Raw genomic sequence first — 12,613 nt, 5'->3', positions numbered from 1 at the left:
AAACCCACTCTAACACTTTTTTGGTTAAGGTCCTCAATCACTAGTAATTTGTCCCCACTGTTGCAGAGATATTCACCATTGATCCGCACTCTGAATGTGCTGCAACTGCAGATATGAAATAGCATTAATCAAAGCCAACACCGCCATGTTGTCTCACCACCTCAAACTGGCACTCTCGCACACAGACCCACTGGCCTCTGTAATCACCACGGCGGGAACGCTAGGCCTAGGTACGCTATTACGGTTCTTTCCATTCGGGGCAGTCTTTTTCATTGAAAGAATTCACCGCAGTCGGCAACTGTACCAACTCTGCCTCTGCAATCCTCGTAAAGCACAGTGCGTTGCATATTGCTGGTCCTCGAAAGGCAGCTTTGCCTCAGCACAGTGATGCTACGCGGTGAAGTGTATGGGACACAGTACATATTCCATAATTATATGCACGTGCACTTGCAGTCTCCTCTCACAGTACAAGCACCTATTGCCTAATAAGTGTACTGGCAGGCCTTCAGAGCTTTTTCGGGCGTGCCTGTAACGATTTGGGCCCTTAAGGGCAGTAAAAGACGTGCATTCATTTTTTTTTTTCGGACGTTGTAGCGACCTCTAGGGAGTCTGAAAAATCGAACTGTACAACTGACCAAAAGGCTACTTCAAATGGTCCATGGGGCGAACACGCAGCGGAACGAGGACAAGAATAGGAAGGACCATTGCATTGAGGCATGATCAGGAAAGGAACTGTGCCGCCGCCTCTTTGAAGGAGCTTGAGCTCAAAAAGCAGTGTTGGCTGACGCCGAGATGCAGGTTACCCACATCCAAACCAAAATAAACTCCTTAAAGCAGTGAAACGCAACACTAAGGCATGATGCGCAGGCTGAGAGTATGTCTGGACAGCTGAGGTTGACTTTCCAGCTACTTAAAGAATCTCACTTGTGTGAAAGTTCGGGCATAATACCAATGAGCTTGCTATCAGTTGATACAAATAGCTCTATTTGCTTTTGTATGCATCTCTTTTTATTCATATTTTAAAACGTTCGACTCTTATTTGCCATGAGCTAGACCACTTTTTTTACAGTGAAGCTGTCTATGGCTAGGATCTGGCGGATTGCATCCGCGCATAGACCAATAATTTTCCATACGGTGGGCCAATCCTGAAGATAATGCAATACCGGGCCAACCTGAGGCAGAAGTGAAGCAGGTATTAAGCACTCCCCATATGTAGGCTGATCCCAAAGGTTGTGAAATGCCAGTCCAACCTGCAGCGGAGATGAAGCAAACTTTAAGTGCTCCCCACACATGAGCCAATCCCATAGGTAGTGCAATACCAGGCCGACCCGCGACGGAGGTGCAGTTCACCATTAAGGGGCCCACATACACAGCTTCGCTGGTCATCCTTCACAGAGTAAAAGGGCCCAGTTTTTTTTCGAAGATATTTTAGTATCTGTGCATTTTACAAACACCTCTATTCAGTTTTCTATTTTGAATAAAATAAACACTACTCCTTACTGTTCCAACTGGATTGTTGTTTTTATTTTTTTTAACATGCTTACCAGAAAGTGACAGCATCGGGTGTCAGCCCATCTTGACATAAAACAAAGTTCTGTGAAACTTGGCGAAAACCTGGAAAAATCGGGGAATTTGAATGTCAACTTGGTAGACACGTTCTTCTAAGCATGCAGTATGGCACATAAGCTTGGAGGTTAACGAAGAATCTCGAGAATACGTTAAGGACCGCACAAAGAGCAATGCGATAAAAATGTTAGAGGTAATGTTAAGAGACAGGAAGACAGCGGTCTGGATCGGAGAGCAAACGGGGATGGTCGATATTGTAGTAGACATTAAGAGTAAAAAATGAAGCTGGGCAGGCCATGTAATGCATAGGGTAGATAACCAGTGGACCATTAGATTTGTAGAATGGGTGCCAAGGGAAGGAAAGTTCCGTCAAGGAAGACAGAAAACTAGGTGGGGTGATGAAATTTGAAAGCACAAGTTCGCATCAGCTAGTGCAAGACAATGATAATTGGAGATTGCAGGGAGGTGCCTTCGTCCTACATTGAACTTTAAAATAGGATGATGTTTAATGGGTGCAACTCTTTAAAAAGAAATTTGGGCCGGAAATAGCTTGCACAGTTCACCCAAGACATGAAACCAAATTCGCATGCTTTGCCACATAACACGGATGTATTCCAGCAGAGCTAACTTAAAAAAAGCGGCCACCATTGTGCAATAATCTATTTCATTGTTAGAACAGCTTGCAAAACATGGCATGATGTGTTGGTAGAAGCCGTGTTAACTTTTTTTTTCCTTTATAGCCGGCAATAAGATGCACATGGTGAATTTTTTATAATCATTGCTATGTGATGTGCTAATTAAGCAATAATTTTATGCAGTATTAAAACTGTACCTTAGTGGAACAGTACAATGAGAGATGTAATCTAGAATTCGACGAAAGTTCGTCTGGTCAGGTAACATGAAGAAATTGCGGAAATTACAGACAATTCAGGACCCGTGCAGGGTCTTTGGTCATATAAAAAAAAAATTTTATTTCTTTAGTGTGATGAAGGAATCCATATGGGTCCCAAAACATCTATTTTCACCTCAACTCGTTCAGTGACTGCAACTTCATCATGATGAGATGTGCAGTGAATTTTGGAGACAAAATCACCTCGGTAACTTGTTTAATTGTAAGCTATAAGACGCATGCACTCGCTTGTTATAAGTGAACTGTTGTGCTATGCAACACACCTGCAGTGCCAAGCATCTCAAGTGCTCACTTGCACGAGTTCATTCCACCTTATCAAGCTTGCATCAATGGTGTAGGTGTTAGAGCATTCAGAGTCTGTGATGGGAGACCACGATTTATAACTGAACATAAAACTTCTCTTAATGTATTTATATGTACAAACAACTAGTGTGCCAAGCTAGCCAGAAACTGACAACTTGGCGCAGGTGGGGAACGATCCCACAACCTTTGCGTTACGCGTGCGACGCTCTACCAATTGAGCTACCGTGGTTCCGTTTCACCATCCACATTCTTGGGTATTTACGTTTCCTAGTAGAATCTTGGGAGTGTTAGCCAGTGCCACCACTCGCAAACCTTGGTGGCGGTTCCAAAGCCAAAGTTGGTCAACATGTTGCTGCGAGCGTGTATGCTTACCTATGATCTGGTCAGCCTGTCATGGTGGTGCCATATAGAAATATGAAAGTACCATAAATGTGTTCACCGAATCTTCAACCCCTGACAAAATAACAGGACCACAATTTTTAATGTCTTTTCCAGTGCCACTCCGTTTTGCATTCGAATAAAAACGGGAACAGTGCAACACAAGACGAGCGAGTAAAGAGCACAGAGTACTCGCTCGTCCTGTGTTGCGCCGTTTCTGTTTTTATCCTAAGATGAACCAACCAGACCCATTGAACATATTGCTCCTTTTTGCATTTCGTCTGTGGCAAGAGCAGCGCACTGCCTGTGTTATCAATGGTATAAGCCAGCGCATATTGAGCAGAATGCTTAGCTACAAAAACGCAGCCTAGAAGTCGATTGCACTATCACTGCCGAACAACAGCTCTTTTTTTTTTTTTTTTTTCTTAAGCGACAGTCATTGCACCCTCGATATGTCTGCGCGAATGAGGACAGTCTGCATGTCACTATCTAACACGTGAATGAACAAGCACTAGATGTGTGGAACCAACATCACGGGACTTGCGAATGCCTTGTCGGGGTTCACTTATCCTGTTGTTTGGGCAAAACTTGGTTTTGCTAGTTTCTGTCCAAGGAGGTGCTGGCAACATGGCCGATGAGCATGCTGCGGCGATGCCAGCAATGTATTAAAGCTGAAATATTTATATTTCTGCTCAACTACGTGGCCAAATGAGCACGCAGTCATGTAGGTGGAATACAAATTGCTGAACAGCGTGCTTTGAGGTGTCCAAAATTTCAGTCATACTTAAAAATATGGGCCAGTGCAGGTGCTTTGAAGTAGTCCAAATCGGTCAGAGCTAGTTGCTCACCAGAAACTTCAGTTTTACAGTGAAAAAGACCATTGAAAAACGCCTGCTGTCTAAAGGAATGCTCAAGCGTTACCCAGGGCTGAAGGTTAGCCTGGCTTAGAAAAGCATTGACGACACTGAGTCTAGCCAGGTGTTCCTGACTGGTGATAGATCTAGCCTTGCTCAAAACATGGCTAACTGGCAGCTGTCAATAAAAGATTCATAAGATGTAAAAGGCAGTGTCTGAGCAGCTTCACTCAGTAATAAACTAACTACAGCGCGCTGTGTGAGCAGGTTTGTTGCATTCATTTAAATTAAAGGGATACTCAGATTTAGGTTTCTCTTTTTTGTGTGTGTTTTGAGGCATAGCAACATTCTTTTACTGCAATAAAATACTTTCTGGAATAATGCTTGTCAATTTTACATGTTCTCGAAATAGCCCAGGAGATGTCCAGCAGTTTGCGTTTATTTGCTACAAAAAGCTCCAAACTGCTCCAAATATTGCCCCAAAACCGTGCCAGTGGCATCACTGTGTGTACATTCTATATATGAAAGCAAGAAGATTAAACATGTGAAATGTAAGTTTCCATCTATTATGGAATTGCCTACACAAATTTAATAGTAACTACTTAAACATTAATGGGTCTTAATATTGGGGACTGGAACAAAGAAGTTTGCTATCAGCTGTGCCAAGGAAGGGGCGCATGTACGACGATATGTTTACCTATTTAAGTATGTATAAACCTCCACCTTATCTGATTTTGCAAAGAACACCTTGCTATGTGCAGTCTCCATTACATCTGTAGCTGCTTGCATGAACAGCAAGTCCAGCTCCCTCGGTCTCATTTTACTGGGTCTAACAGTGCCTGTAAAGTTGCCTATGAATTACCTGTAAAATAATATGAAAATTTAAAACATTTTTACCTTACACACCTCCACCAAAACCTTTGGTTTTTTTCTTTTCCTTTCAGGGTTTGACTTTCAACTTGTAACTGTGCTCTGCGTGGATGAATTTGGTGCTGGATTTCCTGTGGCATACTGCGTCACCAACCGCACAGACCGGAAAGCCATGCTCACTTTTTTCATGGCAATCAGGTCCAAGACAGGCCAAATAGCAGCTCAATCCTTCATGACTGACGATGCACCTGCTTTCTACAATGCTTGGCAGGAAGTCATGGGGCAGCCTCAGCACCGCCTGTTGTGTGCTTGGCATGTGGACAAGAACTGGCGGGAAGCCATTAACAAGCACGTACGAGATAAGAACCTGAGAGCTTTCACATACAAGGTATGTTGTCCCAGAGTACAAATAATTTACCCGATTGTATTAACTCTTCAATTCAACTCTGTAAAAGGCAGTGTAGCACGGAGTCATTTTTCCTAGTAATGAAACATCACTACTACAGTATAACTTTAATATGCCTGTTGTCACTAGGTCTGGGCATTTTAAGCTGACAAGCGCAGTGAATAGAATGCATGCCAACAATTGTCTGCTAAGTATTGCATCCCTACGTGCTACAGAAAGAGCTTAAATTGCAAGCCAACGGCCGTCAGCTGTGCTCCTTGTGGGTGCCACACGCTCGCAGCCGGAGAGTCTACGTACATCGCGCAAGTGCACTTACGTTCATTGCAGTGCTGCGACATCACTCGTGGTGACACTCGACTTCGAGAATTACTAAAGCAACATCAGTTATCTCAATAGGCGAACTAAAGTTTTAAGAAATAATAAAATATACTGACCGAATGTCTGCGTGTTTTTTTTGTTTTAGTACTTCGATCATAGGAAGAGAGACGTGCTTCTGTTTCATCTGCTTGTTCACATGTCGTGCAGTTGTGCACGCAGAGAACGGAACTATATAATTTTTTAACATGTTCCTGTGTGCGATCATGCTCTGTGATCCACCTGCATCTACCTCAGTGTCCGATGAGGAATGGCTTGTACCGCTAGTCAGGTGTTCTCGTGCACAGCGCATAAAGTGAGAAAACCGGAAGTGCACCACTGAGCAAAAATGCGCGAGAAAGAAGCGGAGGCAGGGCCCGTGACATATGTGCCATAGGAGAACGCAGGGAAGGAATTTCGCTTGCGGAGGCTAGGCAGGGCAAGTGGAAAGAGTGCACTATGTTGGCAGTGGCACTCGCCTCCTGAAATCATGAGTTCGCGGCACTTCATATTTGTATCTCTGCTATTAATAAACCAAATTGAAATTTCAATTCTTGTTTCCAGCATATAAGCAAAATTTGCTGTGTGGCCTGGCGAAGAGCCCTTTAACAATATTACTCCTTCGTGTAACACATGGAAAATTGAACTAAATGCCACAAAGTGCAAATTAATGAGAATTTCTCGTAAACCTTCTAGAAGCTATTGCAAGTCTAGAAGCTATTGCAAGTATAAAACTGACAATCCCGTTTTCAAGGAAGTGGCTGCTTAGGAATAGTTTGGCCACATTAACGCTAACCTCTCTTGGTTACAATGCTAATATTGAACCAAACTGCCCTCAGATCAAGTTTTGGCTTGTTATAAAGTGGAGCAAGTGTCAACTGTATGGGATCTATTAATTCAATGTCACTCGTGACAGTGAAGCTGTACAAAATTTTAGCGTACATTTCATTTTCCTTAACTACTCTGGTCTTCCTAGGGACATTAAAATTTCATTTGATCAAGAGCATAGAATATCTGCATTTGTAGTATTTTATGTCCCCACTCAATTCTGTAATGCCCCACGGGCCCTAAAGGTATTTTAACCCTCTGAAGGTCAATGACTTAAATATACGGCACCGCAAACGAACTCCAAGATGGTCAATGCCGTATATTTAAAACGCCGTCTGTATATTGAAAAGGCACGCCAACTTCCTAACTTTTTCTTTTCCGTCATGTGCTGCCACTATGTCTGAATACAGGGAATTTTTGTCGCGCGCCTCCCTCACTTGGTTTTCGTTGCGTGGTTTGTTTTAGCGCTAGTTCGCTCCCGCGTGTCTATATACTACCGATCGCGCATTGGCACGCGCCCGGGCGGGCGGTGGCTTGGGTTTTGTTCCGTGGGTGGTTTCGGCTTCTTGCGCTTGAAAAACTGATGGCTATCTAGTTACTAATCACTCAAAGGGCAACCTCTTGTTTCTCGCTTGTTTAGTGCTCACAGGGGCGTGCATAAGAAGGATGCCGCCGTGCATGCGTTTTCGTTGCTTTTACTCTCGAAAATTAGTTGCCTCTGTTTGGCGCGCCATAAGATGAAGATTAGCGGAAGTTTATCATACGTTTTGCTTTTTCACGGGCACACAACCACAGTTTTTAACTAGAATGGTTGCTTGAGCTAGTTAGTAATTCATGATCAAAAATAACGTACAGCGCGAAAGACAAGGACTGCGAAGACGACATACACAGCACTGCTGTGTATTGTGGAAGCTGATTTCATCAGAAAACTTGGTAGTATTTATGTTAGTGCCCCCTCTATCGCGCTGAACCCTGGTAAAGTCGCATATCTAAACAGATAGAAATCGTAACGTTTTTTTTATTTTATTTTTCTGGTGACCATGGGGGGGGGGGAGGGGCTCTTAGTTGAGCGGGCTTGCTGTTAAAACAACCCATGTGACTGCCTTTCATTTTCTGCGCGTGCCCTTTATTGTATATAAACACACGATGTGTCAACGCAATTAAATGTTGTTGGAAGCAGTGCTGTGTATGTCATCTTGGCAGTCCTTGTCTTTTGCGCTGTACATTATTTTTGATCAGTTTTCTTGAGTGCGCGCACCTATGCTGTTCGATTACACTATGGATGTACATATTAGTATAAGAACAGGAACGTTTGAGTCTTGCGAAATATTCTCGTGTGTACATTTTCAAAGCCTTAAACTATAACAATGCATAAAATTTTCAATTACAAGTTTATTTCCTTTCTTCCTGTTGTTATTCATGAATGAAGAGTACATATATACCGACGCAAGATATTTTTTTTTCACTTTACGGTAAATTTTTTTCAAAGTAAGTCCCTAAGAATTTTAATCCCACGTAGCAGTTTTGTAATGCAGCAGCGGCAAACTCCTGCGGCATAGATGGTCTAATTGCAAATAGCTAGTGCAACTGGCGCTGCCTCAAGTCTCGCTGTGAGGCTTAAATTTGTAAGTTGGCAAGTTTCTTAGGCTTGCACAGTGTCACAAGCCCAAGCAAACGACCTATTCGTAAATAAATAATCTCATGCTCCCCTGCCTGAGGTAACGAACTGCGCATAAAAATATCGCTGCGTCGGCACGTCTACCTCCATCATAGCCTCGTTATCTTGCAAAGGTAAGCGAAAGGAACTTATTGACATGCAGATGCAATAACCGCATTGTATGCAAGGCGAAATACACAGTTAAATGTTAGCTGTTTGATGAAAGATAAGCAACTGCCTCGAACCGGTACAGCAGTTTCAGCTGACTGCGGCGTGCGGACATGGAATACCCCCACGCTAACAGCAGCAACCCCAGTGGCAGCTTCTGTCCCTGTATAAAACTGCGGGCGGAGTTTCATGACCAGAAAAGTATTGAACGACTCTGGTTATATGTAATACACATCGAACCGTGGATGGAATAGTGCATTCTATTGAATGCATTCTTTGATTGAGCCAATGGGTATGTGCCATTTGGTGTGTGTGCTAAATCATCGCCAATTATGCAGAATACGTACATGCCACAATGACACAAGAGAGACAATTTTTAAATGTGACTATGTGTTGTACAGGTCAAAAATACACCTGCCATCGTGATTTCCTTATCAAGCATCGTACATTGCAGCACATACATCTTGCGTAAATCCCTAGGGCTGCCACCTGGCCTGTTTTCCACTGGCACAGCCAGTTTTGATCCCATACTGGCACCTCAATTCTTCCCTAAATCTACACATTAGCAGATTGCATCCTATATTCCTTTTTGCTAACTGTCGGGGCTGCTAGCATAACAGAACGGTAGTTAGACAAGGCAAATTTGGTTCTGTGCAATTATTTAGTTGATGAAGTAACCATGCCAATGAAGTCATTGCCATCATCTTTGATACTTAAAGGGCGAATAAGATCTTATGGGTTATTATAGCAGAATATTTGGTACAATGATGAAATTGGGGTATTGTGCACACCAAGGTGACACACGCTGCTCACACTTTCACTGCTATCTTTTTTTGCAGGCCCTTAGGACAATCTTGGTTTCTACAGATAAAGGAACCCTTGAAAAGAACATTGAGCTGTTTTATCAATGGTGCAATCAAGAAGCAAAAGAAGAGCCGGGTCTGCTCAATTTAAAAGAATACTTTGCCAACCATTACGCAAAACGGGCTGAAAGCTGGGCAATGTGTTTAAGAAAGACTGCCGGGATAAATACAAACATGCGTCTTGAGGCACTGCACAAGGTACTTAAGTACTGTTACCTACACGGCAAAACAAACAAAAGAGTGGACAAATTAATATCGGTCCTTCTCAAGCTAACCCGAGATAAAATATTTGACCGCCTCACAAAATTTGTAAAGAATGCAGAAAGCGAATTTGAACGTTGCACCAGAATCCGGCATACAGAAGGCTTAACAATCAAACGTGATCAAGTGAACAGTGCGGCTCCCCACGAGTGGTTTGTCCGCTCACAGACATATCCTGAAACAAACTATGCTGTGGTACAGGAAGGCACATGCAGCAATGCATGCAGATTTGCATGCACTGAATGCAAAATCTGTGTGCACAAGGTGACATGTTCTTGTGCGGACAATGAGCTGAAAAGAAACCTCTGCAAGCACATCCATGCTGTCTTCGCAACAGGCGATCCAGAGATCATCACGGGCGATGTGGACATACCACAGGTAAGTTTGCAGAATATTTATAAAAATTTCAGAATATTACCTTTGGAGTTGCCATAGAAGACATCTTAAGCTCCTTCAGAGGAATAAACATTTCTATTTGGTGCAGAAAACATCCTTTCATAAATTCTGCAAATAGTTCCAGGAAAAAAAAAACAGTTCTGCCTTTTGGTTCTTTCAAGGTTTAAGTCCAGGCACCTTTTGTTGCAAAGGTGTATATTCTGTGTGCAAACAGGTACTTTGAAACTCCTAACAGCTTCCATACTTTCTATGTATAATACTTTTTCTTGTCCAATCCAAAGCTTTCGGATTGCCCCGTCACTGCTATGTTGCCAGTGAGCGCGATGCGAGAAAAAAGAAATGCTATATTGAGAAAAGAGCAGTTAACTTCTAGTGCTGGACTACGGTGCTGCTTGGATGTTCCCACCAGAGTTGCGGAGCCCTCCTATATATTCCCACTCCATTCTGGAGAGTGGGAAGCCCCTGTTAAATCAACTCCTTTTAGCTCAGAATGGTGATAGTTGGACCATTTCCACTCCTAGAATGACTGAGCTGATGCATTCCACTCCTACAATTCGAGTAAATGAAACAAATGCTCTATAAATGTTTACTACTGGCGCACCTTGTATCAAAGATAGTAATGTTAATCTAAAGTTAGAAATTGTGTTACATAGTATTATTCAGTGACTGTGAAAAAGCGGAATGCATGCTTATTTTCTGCAGGACTGTCTTTTATGTTTCATATTTATAGGCACATTGTAAACAGCATAATTTCGAAGACAAGATCATAGGCAACTTTCATGTGGCATGCTATCTTGTAATCACTTCTAAAACAAAAATTTTTAAAAAGTGTTATGCAACTTGCAGATGTTGTTTGAACATCAAAATGGAATGAAATGATGCCTCTCCGTGCCCGCAACGCATATAAATGTGTAAATACGGATACAATGAAAGGTTAAATTTAAAAAATGAGAAGAAATAGCCAGAAATAGGCTGGGATGCGAGTGCCTTTCGTCCCTACCAAGTGCCATGTAACTGAACTGCCACTCCCTCTGCCAGGTAGTGCAAAGTGCCAGAGTTAGGAATCTGTAGATCACTTAAGCACTGGTCATGTATGCACATCTGAGTGCACATGCATGCGCACTGTCATCCTTGAGTGCGCACAGACGTGAAACTGGTGCACTGGTCTTAGTGCAGCTTGGTTGCTCATAGTTTGTGAGGGAATTCGTAATGGCAATGCTCCACCACGTCGCAATGCAGCAATAAATGCTGAATAGAGGAAATGCTAATCTTACCGACGCTGCACACGCTCAACAGGCCAATGAGAGTGAGCTTGAACAGAGTAAGCCGAATGAGAGTGTGCTTGAGCCAACACGTGAGCTTGAAGCTCGCCAGATCCATCTCGCCTTTATTTGTGCGTCGTACATGACGGCATGATCAACATTTAATCGATTTATTTCAACTACCATGTACGTCAACATTGCTTCTTTTGTGTTGATACTTTGTTGACCCCCCCCCCCCCTTTTTTTTCAAGGATACCTCTGACAGTGAAAAATAACATTGTGAATGTCCACATCAACAGGAACTGGCATAATATGCAACCATTTGCGACCTTTTTAACAGAAGCTTGTATTGCCTCACTAGTGTCGATGTTAACACGCGAAAAAACCCAAGCTGAGCAAAAGTACAAATTGCTCATCAGGCTGCGGATTCAAACCACCGACCTCCGGGTTGCGAGACCACCACGCTAACCAATTCGGCCACTGTTAGTTCATCAAACGTTGCCTTTAAGGTGGGCAAGTACACTCCGCACAAGGCACGAGCCAATCACGGGCATCCCCTTCCTCCAGAGGAGGGGAAGGGTGTGTTCGCGTGTTTGCTCGCCTGACACCCGCAGTTTCCCACACGAGTTCAGGCCCAGCAGTCGGACGAGGAGCCTCGCGTTTGGTCTGTTCTGCCAAAGAGCAGGCTGCGTTGAAGGAATGGCAGTGGGAGCAGGCCACGCATTGTGCGTTTGGCCAAAGAACAGGCAGTGTTTGATTGATGCCACCGGGAACTCACTCGAGAAAGGGGCAGACGTTGACGTGCTGACCTCGCTGTGAGGTGTTACAAAAGAGCCACAGATCCCAAGCTTCGCTTGCACCCCGCTTCACAGCACTGGAAGGGCAGTAACTTTTTGGGCCTCCATCCTTGTGTCATAGTCCAAGCATGCTCTTGCTAAATAGAATCATTCTTGGCAACTAAAAGTCAGTGTTTAAGTGCAATTAAAGCTCATCCATGGAACAGTCTCCAGGCCTTCAGAATTTCACAATATGTAGAATACCATATTGTTGGCAAGTACCACAGCAGAGATAGTGACCTATAGGTAGATACTGAAAGAGCCAGTATTCAGTAAAAACTTATAAAATGTAAAAAAATTTGGCCTAGTCTAGTTTAGAGTAATTAGCAAAGATACCCGTTTTTGCAGTCTTATTCAAAGTGATGGCTTAGTGCTACAGAACTCTGTGCCCGTTCCATTCCAACTACATCTGCCCAACTGATTCCATTATAGATTAACATTACTGAATATATTCTGCAATCACATTATTTATTCATGAATTAAACTTGCGCACCTTAGGTAACATACAACGTACTGCAAAAATAAAAGGTCACAAAGCGAACTTGTTCTTATGAAAAAGTATAACATTATTTGCAATGTTGTTAAAACTTCAAAAAAGTTTTTTGCTGAAAGGCACAACTAGTAAACAACTATAGTAAGAGTTTCATTTAAAGTTGTAGGAATGGTGCAATTCTTGGCATTCTGGGGAGTTAAAGAGTGGA

Source organism: Dermacentor variabilis, chromosome 4 (assembly GCF_050947875.1).
Source record: "Dermacentor variabilis isolate Ectoservices chromosome 4, ASM5094787v1, whole genome shotgun sequence".
Taxonomy (NCBI): Eukaryota; Metazoa; Arthropoda; class Arachnida; order Ixodida; family Ixodidae; genus Dermacentor; species Dermacentor variabilis.
This window is presented reverse-complemented; position numbering follows the sequence as displayed.